Source organism: Triticum urartu, chromosome 4 (assembly GCF_003073215.2).
Source record: "Triticum urartu cultivar G1812 chromosome 4, Tu2.1, whole genome shotgun sequence".
Taxonomy (NCBI): domain Eukaryota; kingdom Viridiplantae; phylum Streptophyta; class Magnoliopsida; order Poales; family Poaceae; genus Triticum; species Triticum urartu.
This window is the reverse complement of record NC_053025.1, coordinates 241,805,577-241,824,989: the sequence shown is the minus strand read 5'-3', so window position 1 is coordinate 241,824,989 and position 19,413 is coordinate 241,805,577.

Sequence of the window (19,413 nt, the reverse complement as noted above, 5' to 3'; positions counted from 1 at the left end):
ACACTTGGAACTGCTAGACGGAGTGGGAGATGATGCCGAGCAGTTCAATCCTCCGTGCCCTAACTTGGCGACGGAAGACACCTACGGCGACGGCGGAGAGGACGATGTCTGCGATCGGCGTGAAGACGACGTCGGAGAGGTTGTGGCAGCGAAGCGCTTCGTCGCCGGCGTCGTCGAGAGCTAGCGGTGGCGCTAGGGTTCGTGCGAGGGTGGAAGAAGGAGATAATGACCGCGGTAAGTGTGAATTTATAGGCGCAGGGGCGGCACTGTGCTATTACGTAGGTGCCCCTGGCGATTCGCATCTGAGGAACGTGGCCATCATGCGGTATTTTGGGGGCAGTTCCACGTCCCACGCACGCCTGGATTGTCGGGTGGTCGTTCCTACTTCTTCGGATTTCATGTGGATAAAATGAGCATTGAAAACGGACTTAAATGTTGTCTCTGTGTCTTCTGCTGACAAGGACGCAGAGAAGACATTCGACAGTTTCAATAGAATGCATATGACTTGGAGAGATAGAATTTTGAGATAGAGAGCATAGAGAGGTTAGGGTCCGATCACATTCACTTAGTTCAAAAGATTCAAACAAGAAGACATAGCTATAAGTGAATGTTGTAGAGGACAGAACACTAGTATATATATATCTACACAATCACCGTAGTGAACATAGTCATGAAGACATGTTCGAAGCCAAACCAAATGTGAAGACATTGCAAGGTAACGCCATGAGAGAAACACTTCAGAATAGAACGTTTGGTGGTGGCGTTACCCACCGTATAGGAAGTATTAGACCCAGACACGGCGCACAATTATCGTGGCGCTCCGAAGTCAAATTCCACATTAATGTATTCACATTTAGAATGTATGTCTTCATTGATTGAAGATATACTTCACTTCGTGTGTTGCACATCTAAGTCATCAATATGCATAAGGGTTAGGATGTGTGCCTGATCACAGGACATTTGAGGATTCCAGGATATTTACCTCACACCGTAACTTGCAAAACCTCTTCTCATCCAAGGGCTTGGTGAAGATATCTGCCAATTGCTCTTCAGTGTTGACGTGTATGATATCAATGTCTTCCTTCACAACATGATCTCTGAGAAAGTGATGACGAATTTCAATGTGCTTTGTCTTCGAGTGCTGAACTGGGTTGTTGGCAATCTTGATGGCGCTTTCGTTGTCGCAGTAAAGTGGCACTTGCTTCAGATGAATGTCATAGTCCTTGAGTGTTTGCTTCATCCACAGAAGCTGAGCGCAGCAAGATCCAACAACAATGTATTCAGATTCAGTAGTGGAGAGGGATACACAGTTCTGCTTCTTTGAAGACCAACATACAAGTGATCGTCCCAGAAAGTGACATGTGCCTCATGTAGACTTGCGATCAACTTTGTCACCAGCATAATCAGCATCCGAGAATCCAACCAAATCAAACTCTGAGCCCTTTGGATACCATAATCCTAGAGTTGGGGTGTGAGCCAGATATCGAAGAATTCGCTTCACAGCTAAGTGATGCGACTCCTTTGGTGCCGCTTGAAATCGAGCACACATGCAAACACTAAGCATAATATCTGGCCTAGATGCACATAAATAAAGTAAAGAACCAATCATGGAGCGGTATAACTTTTGATCGAACTCTTTACCATTGTCGTCAGGACCCAGATGATGTTTGGCTGGCATTGGTGTTGTGAAGCCTTTGCAGTCTTGCATACCGAACTTCTTCAGGCAATCTTTGAAATACTTCTCTTGAGATATAAAGATGCCATTGCGTTGTTGTCATATTTGAAGACCAAGAAAGAACTTCAGCTCCCCCATCATGGAAATCTGATATTGCTCTTGCATCATGTATCCAAACTCTTCACTGTACTTCTGATTGGTGCAGCCGAAGATAATGTCATCCACATATATTTGGCACACAAACAGTTCACCATCATATGTCTTCGTGAAAAGAATGGGATCTAGGGAACCAGGTATGAAGCCTTTGCTCTTCAGGAAGTATTTGAGTGTGTCATACCAGGCCCTAGGGGCTTGTTTGAGGCCATACAGTGCCTTGTTGAGCATGTATACCATGTCAGGATGTTTTGGATTTTCAAAGCCAGGTGGTTGTGAAACATACACTTCTTCTTCAATCTTGCCATTGAGGAAGGCACTCTTCACATCCATTTGATATAGAAGTATGTTATGATGATTTGCATAGGCCAGCAGTATGCGTATGGCTTCAAGCCTAGCCACAGGAGCAAATGTTTCATCGAAGTCAATGCCTTCCACTTGAGTATATCCTTGAGCAACGAGACGAGCTTTGTTTCTGACAACTTGACCATGCTCATCTTTCTTGTTGCGGTATATCCATTTGGTGCCTATTATGTTGTGCTTCCGTGGATCAGGACGCTTAACCAGTTCCCATACATTATTTAGCTCCAACTGTTGAAGCTCTTCTTGCATAGCTTGAATCCATTCAGGTTCCATGAAGGCTTCTTCAACTTTCTTGGGTTCTGATATTGAGACAAATGCAAAGTGCCCACATAAATTTGCTAGCTGAGTTGCCCTTGAACGAGTGAGTGGACCAGGTGCATTGATGCTATCAATTATTCTTTCAATCTGCACTTCATTGGCAACGCGAGGATGTACAGGGCGAAGACTTTGCTCTTGCTGTTCACTGTCGTTGTTGGAAGGAATGTCTTCAGGCTGAGCAATGTCTTCATGTTGTTCAGGTGCTAAGATGATAAGTTCTTCTTCAGGATGAGCTTCAGAAGGTATAATATCTCCAGTTCCCATTAGCTTGATTGATTCACTAGCTGGAATTTCATCTAGCACATTTGGCAGTTGCTCTCTTTGTGAACCATTTGTCTCATCGAACCGCACATCCACTGTTTCAACCACTTTGTAATGAAAGAGATTGAAGACTCTGTAGGAGTGCGAATCCTTTCCATATCCAAGCATAAAACCCTCATGTGCTTTTGGTGCAAACTTTGAGGTGTGGTGTGGGTCCTTGATCCAGCACCTAGCGCCAAATACTCTAAAGTAACTGACATTTGGCTTATTTGCCAGTAAGGAGCTCATAAGATGTCTTGTTCAGAAGCTTGTGAAGATACACACGATTGATCGTATGGCATGCAGTGTCAATGGCTTCAGTCCAGAATTTTCTTGGAGTCTTGTATTCATCTAGCATCGTTCTGGCCATCTCAATGAGTGTTCTGTTCTTGCGTTCGACGATGCCATTTTGCTGTGGCGTGTACGGAGCTGAGAATTCATGTGTGATGCCCAAGGTATCAAGATATGTATCAAGGCCAGTGTTCTTCAATTCAGTGCCATTGTCACTTCTGATGTGCTTTATCTTGGCGCCGTAATTGTTCATAGCTCTATTGGCGAAGCGTCTGAAGACATCCTGCACTTCAGTCTGGTAAAGAATTATGTGCACCCAAGTATATCTAGAATAATCATCAAGAATAACAAAGCCATAGAGGCAAGCAGTAGTAGTAAAAGTTGAGTAGTGAGTGGGACCAAAAAGATCCATGTGAAGCAGTTCGAAGGGTCGAGTAGTGGTCATGATTGTCTTTGAGGGATGTTTTGCCCTCGTCATCTTCCCTGCTTCACAGGCACCGCATAAGTGATCTTTCTTGAACTTGACGCCCTCGATGCCTATGACATGTTTCTTCTTCGCAAGGGTGTGGAGGTTCCTCATGCCAGCATGCCCAAGCCTCCGATGCCAAAGCCAGCATTCTGAAGCTTTTGCAAGAAGACATACTGCAAGTTGTGGCCCTGCTGAGAAATCTACCACATACAAATCATCTTTCCAATACCCTTCAAACACTAGAGACTTGTCAGATTCCATTAGTACAAGGCAACGAAATTTTCCAAATATTACGACCATGTTCAAATCGCAAAGCATTGAGACAGACATTAAGTTGAAACCAAGGGATTCAACAAGCATGACTTTATCCATGTGTTGATCCTTTGAGATTGCAACTCTACCTAGACCCAATACCTTACTTTTACCAGTTTTAGCAAATGTGATGTGGCTCTTGTCGCATGGACGTAAGGTTGAGTCCATAAGAAGGCTTCTTTTGCCAGTCATGTGATTTGTACACCCACTGTCAATAATCCATTCTGAAGACTTTGAAGACGCTAGTGTCGTACCCTACAGTGCAGTTAGGGGGATAGGCTTCACGAAGAGAATTGTGAAGCAAAAACATTTGACGAACCAGTGGGTTATGAAAACTTAGATCAAGATTAGGACTAATAGGGAGAGTAGCATGCGATTCAGGAACGAAGTACATAATGATGCCATTCGGGCATTTTATCTTGCGCCCTACAAGATTTTTAAGGTCCCCAGCAATAGCGTTAGAAGATTTTGTATTTCTGCTGGAGACCTTACCCTGCAAAAGAGAGTTAAGCTTTCTTAACCACCCACATCTTCAAGGGTGGCTTAGAAGCAATAAGTCTAAGTGCAGCGTCTGAGAATTTTGGTTTTGGAGCCCTAGCAAACAGTCTAGCAGGCGGACAATAGTACTCATAAGAATAGGCAGAATAATTTTTGGTCATATGAACATGACGGTTTGATGAACCGCTCTCATATTCATATGCCTGAGTATGGTTTCCCTGCAAAACATTTGCGTTAGTGTGACTCAGGTGAGTCCTCTGTTTGTATGAAGCCTTTGGACCGTATGAAGCCTTTGGTCTGAGGTTTGTCTTCTTCAAGTGAGGTTTCATGAAGACATTCACAGGAAGATTTTCCAGACACTTTTTCGGAACCCAGATCTTCTTCATAGGCGGTCCATTCCTGCAGTTAGTACCAATGTACCTGGCAAACACTTCACCATTCTGATTCTTAAACAGTATATAGTTTGCATCAAAGGATTCATCAATGATAATGGGGTTAGCACAAGTGAAGCCAGATAAATTGGATGGATCTACTGAAGGTTCCTTTGCAGCAACCCATGTGGTTTTGGGGTACTGCTCAGGTATCCAGTAAGAGCCATCTGCATTTATTTTCCATACGAACCCAACACCCTCTTTCCTAGGGTTTCGGTTCAGAATCTGCTTCTTGAGGACATCACATAATGTCTGATGTCCTTTAAGACTTTTGTACATCCCTGTTTCAAGCAATGCCTTCAACCTAGCATTCTCATCAGCAATAGCAGTGGTATGCTCAGCAGAGGGGTTAGTTACCACATCAACAGTTGAAGATACTGCAACAGCAGTAGCAGTGGAACATTCAGCAACAGAAGTAGCATTATCACGCTCAATGCATTTAAGACATGGTGGTTCAAATCCTTCCTGAGCGGAACTGATCTGTTCGGCGTGAAGTGACTCGTTTTCCTTTTGAAGATCTTCATGAGCCGCTCTCAATTTCTCAAGTTCTTGCTTCCTTTGAAGATAATCATAGGAAAGCTTTTCATGAATTGTTGAGAGAGTATCATGACGATCCTCAAGTTCCTGATACTTAACGTGAAGATTTTTTATGTCTTCAATTAAGGATTCAGATCGAGTCATTTCAGCACCCAACAGATCATCGCTTCTGTCTAACAGTTTTTGAATATGTTCCATGGCTTTCTGTTGTTCAGTTGCAATTTTAGCAAGTGTTTTGTAACTGGGTTTTGAATCACAATCAGAGTCATCGTCACTAGATGTTTGATAGTGAGTAGTGCGTTTGTTTACCTTGGCACCGGGTGCCATGAAGCAGTAGGTAGGAGTGGATTCGTCCTTGTCATTTGCATCGGTGTCGGTGACGAAGTCATTATCTTCAGTGTTGAAGATGGACTTGGCGACGTATGTTGTAGCCAGACTTGCAATGTCAGAATCAGACTCCTCCTCAGACTCCACCTCTGGCTCCTCAGAAGTGAACTCCTCCTCGGAATCCATTTCCTTGCCAACAAACGCACGTGCCTTGCCAGATGAGCTCTTCTTGTGTGATGAAGACTTTGAGGAAGACTTGGAAGAAGACTTTGAGTATTTCTTCTTCTTCTTGTCGTCAGAGTCATATTCCTTGATCTTCTTCTTCCTTCTGTTCTCATTGTCCCACTGTGGACACTCAGAGATGAAGTGTCCAGTTTTCTTGCACTTGTGGCATGTTTTCTTCTTGTAGTCATGAGCAGAAGCTTCATCATTCCTTGAGCTTGATCGTGAAGACTTTCTGAAGCCTTTCTTCTTGGTGAATTTTTGGAACTTCTTCACTAGCATTGCAAGTTCCCTTCCAATGTCTTCAAGATCATCAGAACTGCTGTCAGATTCTTCTTCAGATGAGGAAACAGCTTTTGCCTTCAAGGCACGAGTTCGCCCATAGTTTGGACCGTAGATATCTCTTTTCTCAAAAAGCTGAAACTCATGTGTGTTGAGCCTCTCAAGTATGTCAGATGGATCAAGTGTCTTGAAATCAGGACGCTCTTGAATCATCAGGGCCAGGATGTCAAACGAACTATCAAGTGATCCCAGCAGCGTCTTGACGACTTCATGTTTGGTGATCTCAGTAGCGCCGAGGGCTTGAAGCTCATTTGTGATGTCAGTGAGTCGATCAAATGTGTGCTGGACATTCTCATTGTCATTTCGCTTGAAGCAGTTGAAGAGGTTGCGAAGGACACTGATTCTCTGATCTCTCTGGGTTGAGATGCCTTCATTGACCTTGGAGAGCCAGTCCCAGACCAGCTTGGATGTCTTCAAAGCACTCACACGGCCATACTGTCCTTTGGTCAGATGACCACAGATGATGTTCTTGGCAGTAGAGTCCAGTTGAACGAATTTCTTGACATCAGCAGCAGTGACACCTTCTCCAGCCTTGGGCACGCCGTTCTCGACGACATACCATAGATCGACGTCAATGGCTTGAAGATGCATACGCATCTTATTCTTCCAGTAGGGATATTCAGTTCCATCAAAGACGGGGCACGCAGCGGAGACTTTGATTATCCCTGCAGTTGACATAGCTAAAACTCCAGGTGGTTAAACCGAATCACACAGAACAAGGGAGCACCAAGCTCTGATACCAATTGAAAGTGCGTTATATCGACTAGAGGGGGGGTGAATAGGCGATTTTTATGAAAGTCTTCAAAACGTGGAAGTTATGAAGACAAACAGTAGAGATATGCCTATTACTATGCAGCGGAAGTTAGACTACACTAGGCAAGCCATGGTCAAGTATCAACAGAGTGAAAGCACAGTGACAAATAGCTGTAGTGTAATTAGGATCAGGTAGGAAGATACTATGAAGCCAAACAGATCATACACTCACGTTGTGAAGACAAAAGATAGAACAGGCACGCAATGACTTCACAATGAGTGATCAGTAAGTAAAAGGAAGTGAAGATGAAACCAGTGACTCGTTGAACACAATGATGTGTTGGACCAGTTCTAGTTGCTGTGACAACTGTACGTCTGGTTGGAGCGGCTAGGTATTTAAACCTTAGGACACACAGTCCCGGACACCCAGTCCTGAACACGTAGCTCAGGACACCAAGTCCTCACCATATTCTCCTTGAGCTAAGGTCACATAGTCCTCGCCCAATCACTCTGGTAAGTCTTCAAGGTAGACTCCCAAACCTTCACAGACTTCGTTCACTGGCAATCCACAATGTCTCTTGGATGCTCTGAACGCGACGCCTAACCGTCTGGGGATGCACAGTCCTCAAGTGTAATAAGTCTTCAGATCACACAAACAAGAAGACTTAAGTGATGCCCAATGTTCTCTGGCTCTGGGTGGTTAGGGCTTTTCTCCTCACTAGGAATTTTCTCTCAAAGGCTTCAAGGTGGGTTGCTCTCAAACGACAAAAGCCGTGCACTGAAATCTGAGCAGCCAACCGTTTATGGTTGTAGGGGGTGGGCTATTTATAGCCACTTGGCAACCCGACCTGATTTGTCCGAAATGACCCTGGGTCACTAAGGAACTGACATGTGTCTCAACGGTCAGATTTCAAACTCTCATGGCAACTTTACTTGGGCTACAAGCAAAGCTGACTTGTCCGGCTCTGGACAAGTTTCGCTCTCATTGTCTTCTCTCGAAGACATAGGTTTTTGGTTTAGGCATCACTTCAGTCATTCTGACTGGTTCTCCTGGACCCCACTTAACAGTACGGTGGTTCCTATGACTCAACACAAAAGAAAAAAGAACTACGAAAGATCTAAGTCTTCGAGCTCCATAGGCTTCATAACGTGTCTTCTTATGTCATAGGCTTCAATGTGAATATCTTCATATACCACCTTTGACTTCAATGTCTTCATACATTTTTAGGGGTCATCTCTGGTAGTAAAACCGAATCAATGAGGGACTTCTACCTGTGTTATCCTGCAATTCTCACAAACACATTAGTCCCTCAACTAGGTTTGTCGTCAATACTCCAAAACCAACTAGGGGTGGCACTAGATGCACTTACAGAGACTTCAACCCACGAAGGTTAACGGTTGCGCGAGTCCACGGAGGGCTCCACCCACGAAGGGTCCACGAAGAAGCAACATTGTCTATCCCACCATGGCCATCGCTCACGAAGGACTTGCCTCACTAGGGTAGATCTTCACAAGTAGGTGGTCTCCTTGCCCGTACAAACTCCTTGGTTCAACTCCACAATCTTGTCAGAGGCTCCCAAGTGACACCTAACCAATCTAGGAGACACCACTCTCCAAAAGGTAATAGACGGTGTGTTGATGATGAAATCCTTGCTCTTGTGCTTCAAATGATAGTCTCCGCAACACTCAACTCTCTCTCACTGATTTGGATTTGGTGGAAAGAAGATTTGAGTGAAAAGCAACATGCAGAAAGCTAGAGATCAAGATTCATATGGTTGGAATGTAATATCTTGACCTCAACACATGAGTAGGTGGGTCTCTCTCGGAAAATATATGTTGGAAGTGTAGGCATGTTCTGATGGCTCTCTCCACGAATGAAGAGTGGGTGGAGGGGTATTTATAGCCTCCACACAAAATCTAACCATTACACACAAATCACCAAACTTGGTGGGACCGAATAATGAAACTCTGTCAGACCAATTCAGTTCAAAATGTGAACGCTAGGATTTTTGGTGGGACCGACAAGTCAACTCGGCGTGACCAATTTCATTAGGGTTAGGGCTGTCGGCGTTCTGGGAACGGGGCTCCCCAGACATGCCTGCCTGCAGCCCGCGGCGTGGCTGGGCTGGCAGGTCTGTACGGCCCATCTTCATCGACGAGGTATTTAAGACCCTCGTGAAGGGCCAAGCCTCGCGAGGCGGACAACGGAAGACCTTGTCAGGAGCGGCCTCGCTAGGCAGGCTCACGAGGAGCGGAGAGATCAAGGCAAGGAAAACCTCGCGATGTCCTCATGACGTGAGCCATGACGATCGAGACCAGGTGGGCGCCAGGCGGGAGCCAGCGCACGCAGTGTCCTTGCTTCCTCTTTGGTGCAAAGGGGGCAAGCGTAGGCACGGAGTACCGAGGCATCAAGGAAAGGTTTCCATATCGATGCAACAAGACCAAGACTAGCAGGACGGCAAGACGGAGGTCACCGTGGAGCCCAAGACGGCGTCACCAACAGAGCCTTTTCCAGGCGAAGACTACTTTTGTCAGGATAAGCTGTACTAGCTGTCCCCTTTCAAATTGGCCATTGTTGGCTCCCTTCCCGCTCAATATTTGGGGAGAGGACCAGGGCCTGTATAAGTAGAACTAGCCACCACGGTAGGAGGGGGACAGATTGGACGATAGGGAGAAAGAGAGAGAAAAGGGGGAGAACTCATTCAGAGGCATCTCACCCACACAAGTTCACCAAGCACAAGAACACCTCTACCTCAGGAGGTTGTTCTTCCCCTTGTACTGTTCATCATCAGCCCAAGAGGAAATCCACCACCACCACACTGGAGTAGGGTATTACACCACAACGGTGGCCCGAACCAGTATAAATCTTGTGTCTTTGTCTTGTGAGTTCATCGAGTTCGTCCGCGAGATCTTAGAGAGCTAGGGTGTGGATCGATAGGGAGAAAACCTTCGCGCACATCCTAGTGTTCAAACCTCGACGGTTTTCCTAGAACCCGTGATCCGACATTTGGTGCGTCGGGTAGGGGTGCGCCGAAGCTTGCATGCCTGCAGGTCGACTCTAGAGGATCCCCGGGTACCGAGCTCGAATTCGCCCTATAGTGAGTCGTATTACAATTCACTGGCCGTCGTTTTACAAATACTCATCGCATGCAAGTCGTGATTCCTATTACAAGAACATGATCTCATACATCACATATATATCATTCATCATTCATCACAACTTTGGCCATATCACATCACAAAGCACTTGCTGCAAAAACAAGTTAGACGTCCTCTAATTGTTGTTGCAAGTTTTACGTGGCTGCAATAGGGTTCTAGCAAGACCGTTTTCTTACCTACAAAAGCCACAATGATTTGTCAACTTCTATTTACCCTTCATAAGGACCCTTTTCATCGAATCCGCTCCAACTAAAGTGGGAGAGACAGACACCCGCCAGCCACCTTATGCAACTAGTGCAGTGTCAGTCGGTGGAACCCGAGTCTCACGTAAGCGTACGTGTAAGGTTGGTCCGGGCCGCTTCATCCACAATACGCTGAAGCAAATAAGACTAGTAGCGGCAAGAAAGTTGACAACATCTACGCCCACAACAAATTGTGTTCTACTCGTGCAAGAGAACTACGCATAGACCTAGCTCATGATGCCACTGTTGGGGAACGTTGCAGAAAACAAAAAATTTTCTACGGTTTCACCAAGATCCATCTATGAGTTCATCTAGCAACGAGTGATCGGAGCATCTACATACCTTTGTAGATCGCGAGCGGAAGCGTTCAAAGAACGGGGATGAGGAGTCGTACTCGACGTGATCCAAATCACCGGAGATCCTAGCGCCGAACGGACGGCACCTCCGCGTTCAACACACGTACGGTCAGCGTGACGTCTCCTCTTCTTGATCCAGCAAGGGGGAAGGAGAGGTTGATGAAGATCCAGCAGCACGACGGCGTGGTGGTGGATGCAGCAGTCCGGCAGGGCTTCGCCAAGCTCTATGGAGGAGGAGGAGGTGTTGGAGAGGGAGAGGGAGGCACCAAAGGCATGGGTGCGGCTGCCCTCCCCCTCTATATATAGGGTCCCAGGGGGGGGCGCCGGCCCTGGAGATCCAATCTCCCAAGGGGGCGGCGGCCAAGGGGGGTGGAGTGCCCCCAAGGCAAGTGGGGCGCCCCCACCCTAGGGTTCCACCCTAGGCGCAGGGGGAAGGCCCAGGGGGCGCACCAGCCCACTAGGGGCTGGTTCCCCTCCCACTTCAGCCCATGGGGCCCTCCGGGATAGGTGGCCCCACCCGGTGGACCCCCGGGACCCTTCCGGTGGTCCCGGTACAATACCGGTGACCCCGAAACTTGTCCCGATGGCCGAAATAGCACTTCCTATATATAATTCTTTACCTCCGGACCATTCCGCGGAACTCCTGTGACGTCCGGGATCTCATCCGGGACTCCGAACAACTTTCGGGTTACTGCATATACATATCTCTACAACCCTAGCGTCACCGAACCTTAAGTGTGTAGACCCTACGGGTTCGGGAGACATGTAGACATAACCGAGATGGCTCTCCGATCAATAACCAACAGCGGGATCTGGATACCCATGTTGGCTCCCACATGCTCCTCGATGATCTCATCGGATGAACCACGATGTCGAGGATTCAAGCAACCCCGTATACAATTCCCTTTGTCAATCGGTACGTTACTTGCCCGAGATTCGATCGTCGGTATCCCAATACCTCGTTCAATCTCCGTTACCGGCAAGTCACTTTACTCGTACCGTAATGCATGATCCCGTGACCAGACACTTGGTCACTTTGAGCTCATTATGATGATGCATTACCGAGTGGGCCCAGAGATACCTCTCCGTCATACGGAGTGACAAATCCCAGTCTCGATCCGTGTCAACCCAACAGACACTTTCGGAGATACCCGTAGTATACCTTTATAGTCACCCAGTTACGTTGTGACGTTTGGTACACCCAAAGCACCCCTACGGTATCCGGGAGTTACACGATCTCATGGTCTAAGGAAAAGATACTTGACATTGGAAAAAGCTCTAGCAAAACGAACTACACGATCTTGTGCTATGCTTAGGATTGGGTCTTGTCCATCACATCATTCTCCCAATGATGTGATCTCGTTATCAACGACATCCAATGCCCATAGTCAGGAAACCATGACTATCAGTTAATCAACGAGCTAGTCAACTAGAGGCTTACTAGGCACAATTGGTGTCTATGTATTCGACACATGTATTACGATTTCCGGATAACACAATTATAGCATGAATAAAAGACAATTATCATGAACAAGGAAATATAATAATAATCCTTTTATTATTGCCTCTAGGGCATATTTCCAACATGATGTGCATTACCGAGTGGGCCCAGAGATACCTCTCCGACAATCGGAGTGACAAATCCTAATCTCGAAATACGCCAACCCAACAAGTACCTTTGGAGACACCTGTAGAGCACCTTTATAATCACCCAGTAACGTTGTGACATATGGTGGCACACAAAGTGTTCCTCCGGTAAACGGGAGTTGCATAATCTCATAGTCATAGGAACATGTATAAGTCATGAAGAAAGCAATAGCAATAAACTAAACGATCAAGTGCTTAGCTAACGGAATGGGTCAAGTCAATCACATCATTCTCCTAATGATGTGATCCTGTTAATCAAATGACAACTCATGTCTATGGTTAGGAAACATAACCATCTTTGATCAACGAGCTAGTCAAGTAGAGGCATACTAGTGACACTCTGTTTGTCTATGTATTCACACATGTATTATGTTTTCGGTTAATACAATTCTAGCATGAATAATAAAAATTTATCATGATATAAGGAAATAAATAATAACTTTATTATTGCCTCTAGGGCATATTTCCTTCAGATCTCCCACTTGCACTAGATTCAATAATCTAATTCACATCGCCATGTGATTTTTAACACCAATAGTTCACATCGTCATGTGACCAACACCCAAAGGGTTTACTAGAGTCAATAATCTAGTTCACATCACCATGTGATTAACACCCAAAGAGTACTAAGGTGTGATCATGTTTTGCTTGTGAGAGAAGTTTAGTCAATGGGTTTGCCATATTCAGATCCATATGTATTTTGCAAATTTTTATGTCTACAATGCTCTGCATGGAGCTACTCTAGCTAATTGCTCCCACTTTCAATATGTATCCAAATTGAGACTCAAAGTCATCTGGATTGGTGTAAATTCTTGGCTCGACATAACTCTTTACGACGAACTCTTTATCACCTCCATAACCAAGAAATATTTCCTTAGTTCTCTACGGATAATTTTGACCGATGTCCAGTGATCTACTCCTGGATCACTATTGTACCCCCTTGCCAAACTCATGGCAAGGCACACAATGGGTTTGGTACACAACATGGCATACTTTATAGAACCAATGACTCAGGCATAGGGAATGACTTTCATTCTCTCTATATATTCCGCCGTGGTCGGGTTTTGAGTCTTACTCAACTTCACACCTTGTAACACAAGAAAGAACCCTTTCTTTAACTGATCGATTTTGAACTTCTTCAAAATCTTGTCAAGGTATGTGCTTTGTGAAAGTCCTATTAAGCGTCTCGATCTATCCCTATAGATCTTGATGCCCAATATATAAGTAGCTTCACCGAGGTCTTTTATTGAAAAACTTTTATTCAAGTATCCTTTTATGCTATCCAAAAATTCTATATCATTTCCAATCAACAATATGTCATCCACATATACTATTAGAAATGCTACAGAGCTCCCACTCACTTTCTTGTAAATACAGGCTTCTCCGAAAGTATGTATAAAACCATATGCTTTGATCACCTCGTCAAAGTGTATATTCCAACTCCGAGATGCTTGCACCAGTCCATAGATGGATCGCTGGAGCTTGCACACTTTGTTAGCACCTTTAGGATCGACAAAACCTTCTGGTTGCATCATATACAACTCTTCTTTAAGAAATCCATTAAGGAATGCAGTTTTGACATCAATTTGCCAAATTTTATAAAATGTGGCAATTGCTAACATGATTCGGACAGACTTAAGTATCGCTACGAGTGAGAAGGTCTGATCATAGTCAACTCCTTGAACTTGTCGAAAACCCTTCGCAACAAGTCGAGCTTTGTAGACAGTAACATCACCATCATCGTCAGTCTTGTTCTTGAAGATCCATTTATTCTCTATGGCTTGCTGATCATCGGGAAAGTCAAACCAAAGTCCATACTTTGTTCTTATACATGGATCCTATCTCAGATTTCATGGCCTCAAGCCATTGTGCGGAATCTGGGATCATCATCGCTTCCTCATAGTTCATAGGTTCATCATGGTCTAGTCACATGACCTCCAGAATAGGATTACCATACCACTCTAGTGCGGAATGTGCTTTGGTTGACCTACAGGTTCGGTAGTAACTTGACCCGAAGTTTTCATGATCATTATAATTAGCTCCTTCTCTAGTTGGTATAGGCATCACGGGAACGATTTTCTGTGATGAGCTACTTTCCAATTCGAGAGAAGGTACAATTACCTCATCAAGTTCTACTTTTCTCCCACTCACTTCTTTCGAGAGAAACTCCTTATCTAGAAAGGATCTGTTCTTAATAACAAAGATCTTGCCTTTGGATCTGTGATACATGGTGTACCCAATAGTTTTTTTGGTTATCCTATGAATACGCACTTCCCCGATTTGGGTTCGAGCTTATCAGGCTGAAGCTTTTTCACATAAGCATCTCAACCCCAAACTTTAAGAAACAACAGCTTAGGCTTCTTGCCAAACCATAGTTCATACGTTGTTGCCTCAACGGATTCAGACGGTGCCCTATTTAAAGTGAATGCAGTTGTCTCTAATGCATAACCCCAAAAATATAGTGGTAAATCCGAAGAGATATCATAGATCGCACCATATCTAATAAAGTACGGTTACGACGTTCAGACACACCATTACGCTATGGGGTTCCAAGTGGCGTGAGTTGTGAAACTATTCCACATTGTTTTAAATGAAGGCCAAACTCATAACTCAAATATTCGCCTCCGCGATCAGATCGTAGAAACTTTATTTTCTTGTTACGATGATTCGCCACTTCACTCTGAAATTCTTTGAACTTTTCGAATGTTTCAGACTTGTGTTTCATCAAGTAGATATACCCATATCTGCTCAAATTATCTGTGAAGGTCAGAAAATAACGATACCCGCCACGAGCCTCAACACTCATCGGACCGCATACATTGATATGTATTATTTCCAATAAGTCAGCGGCTCGCTCCATTGTTCCGAAGAATGGAGTCTTAGTCATCTTGCCCATGAGGCATGGTTTGCAAGCATCAAATGATTCATAATCCAGTGATTCCAAAAGCCCATCTACATGGATTTTCTTCATGCGCTTTACACCAATATGACCTAAACGGCAGTGCCACAAATATGTTGCACTATCATTATCAACTTTGCATATTTTGGCATCAATATTATGAATATGTGTATCACCACGATCGAGATTCAACAAACCATCTACATTGGGTGTATGACCATAGAAGGTTTTATTCATGTAAATAGAATAACAGTTATTCTCTAACTTAAATGAATAACATTATTGCAATCAACATGATCCAATCATATTCAAGCTCAACGCAAACACCAAATAACATTTATTTAGGTTCAACTTTAATCCAAAAGGTAGAGGGAGTGTGCGATGGTGATCTTATCAACCTTGGAATCACTTCCAACACACATCGTCACCTCGCCCTTAACTAGTCTTTGATCATTCTGCAACTCCTGTTTCGAGTTACTAATCTTAGCAACTGAACTAGTACCAGATACCCAGGGACTACTACAAACACTAGTAAGGTACACATCAATAATCTGTATATCAAATATACCTTTGTTTACTTTGCCATCCTTCTTATCCGCCAAATTTTTGGGGCAGTTCCACTTTCAGTAACCATTTCCTTTGCAGTTGAAGCACTCAGTTTCAGGCTTGGGTCCAGCTTTGGGTTTCTTCACGGGAGTGGCAACTTGCTTGCCATTCTTCTTGAAGTTCCCTTTCTTTCCCTTGCCCTTTTTCTTGAAACTAGTGATCTTTTTAACCATCAACACTTGATGCTCTTTCTTGATTTCCACCTTCGCCGATTTCAGCATCGCGAAGAGCTTGGGAATCTTTTTCGTCATCCCTTGCATATTATAGTTCATCACAAAGTCTAGTAACTTGGTGAGAGTGACTAGAGAACTCTGCCAATCACTCTCTTATCTAGAAGATTAACTCCCACTTGATTCAAGCGATTGTAGTACCCAGACATTCTGAGCACATTCTGAAGGAAATATTTCCTTATATCATGGTAAATGTTTATTATTCATGCTAGAATTGTATTAAACGGAAACTTAGTACATGTGTGAATACATAGACAAACAGAATGTCACTAGTATGCCTCTACTTGACTAGCTCGTTGAATCAATGATGGTTATGTTTGCTAACCATAGACATGAGTTGTCATTTGATTAACAAGATCACATCATTAGAGAATGATGTGATTGACTTGACCCATCAGTTAGCTTAGCACGATGATCGTTTAGTTTGTTGCTATTGCTTTCTCTATAACTTATACATGTTCCTATGACTATGAGATCATGCAACTCCCGAATACCAGAGGAACACTTAGTGTGCCATCGAACGTCACAACGTAACTGGGTGACTATAAAGATGCTCTACAGGTGTCTCCGATGGTGTTTGTTGAGTTGGCATAGATCGAGATTAGGATTTGTCACTCCGAGTATTGAAGAGGTATCTCTAGGCCCTCTCGGTAATGCACATCACTATAAATCTTGCAAGCAATGTGATTAATGAGTTAGTTGTGGGATGATGAATTATGGAACGAGTAAAGAGACTTGCCGGTAATGAGATTGAACTAGGCATTGAGATACCGACAATCGAATCTCGGGCAAGTAACATATCGATGACAAAGGGAACAACGTATATCGTTATGCGGTTTGACCGATAAAGACCTTCGTAGAATATGTGAGAACCAATATGAGCATCCAGGTTCCGCTATAGGTTATTGACTGGAGACGTGTCTCGGTCATGTCTACATAGTTCTCGAACCCGTAGGGTCTGCACGCTTAACATTCGGTGACGATCGGTATTATGAGTTTATGCGTTTTGATGTACCGAAGGTAGTTCGGAGTCCCGGATATGATCACGGACATGACGAGGAGTCTCAAAATGGTCTAGACATAAAGATTGATATATTGTATGGCTATATTCGGACACCGGAAGTGTTCCGGGTGATTTCAGAGAAAACCAGAGTGCCGGAGGGTTACCGGAACCCCCCCGGGGAACTAATGGGCCACATTGGCCTGATACGTCTCCGCCGCATCTACTTTTCCAAACACTTTTGCCCTTGTTTTGGACTCTAACTTGCATGATTTGAATGGAACTAACCCGGACTGACGCTGTTTTCAGCAGAATTACCATGGTGTTATTTATGTGCAGAAACAAACGTTCTCGGAATGACCTGAAACTTCACGGAGCAACTTTTTGGAAAATATAAAAAATACCTGCAAAAGATGAAGGCCAGGGGGCCCACCACCTATCCACGAGGGTGGGGCGCGCGCCTGCCCCCTAGGGCACGCCCCCTACCTTGTGGGGCCCCTGGTGCCTCTCCGACTCCAACTCTATATATTGTGTTTCGGGGAGAGAAAAATGAGGGAGAAGAATTCATCGCGTTTTACGATATGGAGCCGCCTCCAAGCCCTAAAACCTCTCGGGAGGGCTGATCTGGAGTCCGTTCGGGGCTCCGGAGAGGGGAATCTGTCACCAATTTCATGATGCTCACCACCGTGCGTGAGTAATTCCATCGTAGGCTTGCTGGACGGTGATGGGTTGGACGGGATCTATCATGTAATCGAGTTAGTTTTGTTAGGGTTTGATCCCTGGTATCCACTATGTTCTGAGATTGATGTTGCTATGACTTTGCTATGCTTAATGCTTGTCACTAGGGCCCGAGTGCCATGATTTCAGATCTGAACCTATTATGTTTTCATCAATATATGAGTGTTCTTGATCCCATCTTGCAAGTCTATAGTCACCTATTATGTGTTATGATCCGTTAACCCCAAAGTGACAAGAATCGGCATATTTACCGGTGATGACCGTAGTTTGAGGAGTTCATGTATTCACTATGTGTTAATGCTTTGTTCCAGTACTCTATTAAAAGGAGGCCTTAATATACCTAAGTTTCGTAAGGACCCTGCTTCCACGGGAGGGTAGGACAAAATATGCCATGCAAGTTCTTTTCCATAAGCACGTATGGCTATGTTCGGAATACATGCCTACATTATATCAATGAACTGGAGCTAGTTCTGTGTCACCCTAGGTTATGACTGTTACATGATGAACCGCATCCGGCATAATTCTCCATCACCGATCCATTGCCTACGAGCTTTCCATATATTGTTCTTCGCTTATTTACTTTCCCGTTGCTATTGCTATCATCACTACAAAATACCAAAAACATTACTTTTACTACTGTTACCTTTTGTTATCGTTACCACTACTATCATATTACTTTGCTACTAAATACTTTGCTGCAGATACTAAGTTTCCAGGTGTGGTTGAATTGACAACTCAGCTGCTAATACTTGAGAGTATTCTTTGGCTCCCCTTGTGTCGAATCAATAAATTTGGGTTGAATACTTTACCCTCGAAAACTGTTGCGATCCCCTATACTTGTGGGTTATCATGGCCTTAGTGGAGAGAGAGAGGGCCGGCCAGGGCAGGTCACGCGCCCCTTCCCCCTCTAGTCCGAATTGGACTAGGGAAGGGGGGTGATGAAGCTATGAACCTAGGGTAGGGTCATGGACCTGCCCTAACTGCCCTACCCAAGGACATCTCTAGAAGAAATCGCCTTTCAATCGACTTGAAGGTGTCCCACTCGACAGACTCGAAGACACTCGACCAAGAAGCAATCACTCAACCAAGACCCAACCACTCGACGACCAGGAGACCTAAAGGCGCCCCGCACGCTAACGGTCGGTCATTAAGTAGGTTTTATGGTCATCATAGCACTTTATTACTAGCGTTACCAGAAACGCCCTGCCTTAATGTACATTGAACCCTTCGTAACGTGGGCTGGTCGGGGTCCTGGCGCACTCTATATAAGCCACCCCCTCCTCCGAGACAAGGGTTCGCACCTCTGTAACTCATACACACATAATCGAGTCGACCGCCTCCGGGCTCCGAGACGTAGGGCTTTTACTTCCTCCGAGAAGGGCCTGAACTCGTAAACCCCGAGTCCTTACAACCTCTCCATAGCTAAGACCTCGCCTCTCCATACTTACCCCCTACATTACTGTCAGACTTAGAACCACGACAGTTGGCGCCCACCGTGGGGCCGGTGTTTTAGCGTTTTGTTGGAGGAGTTGCGATCTTTTCCGA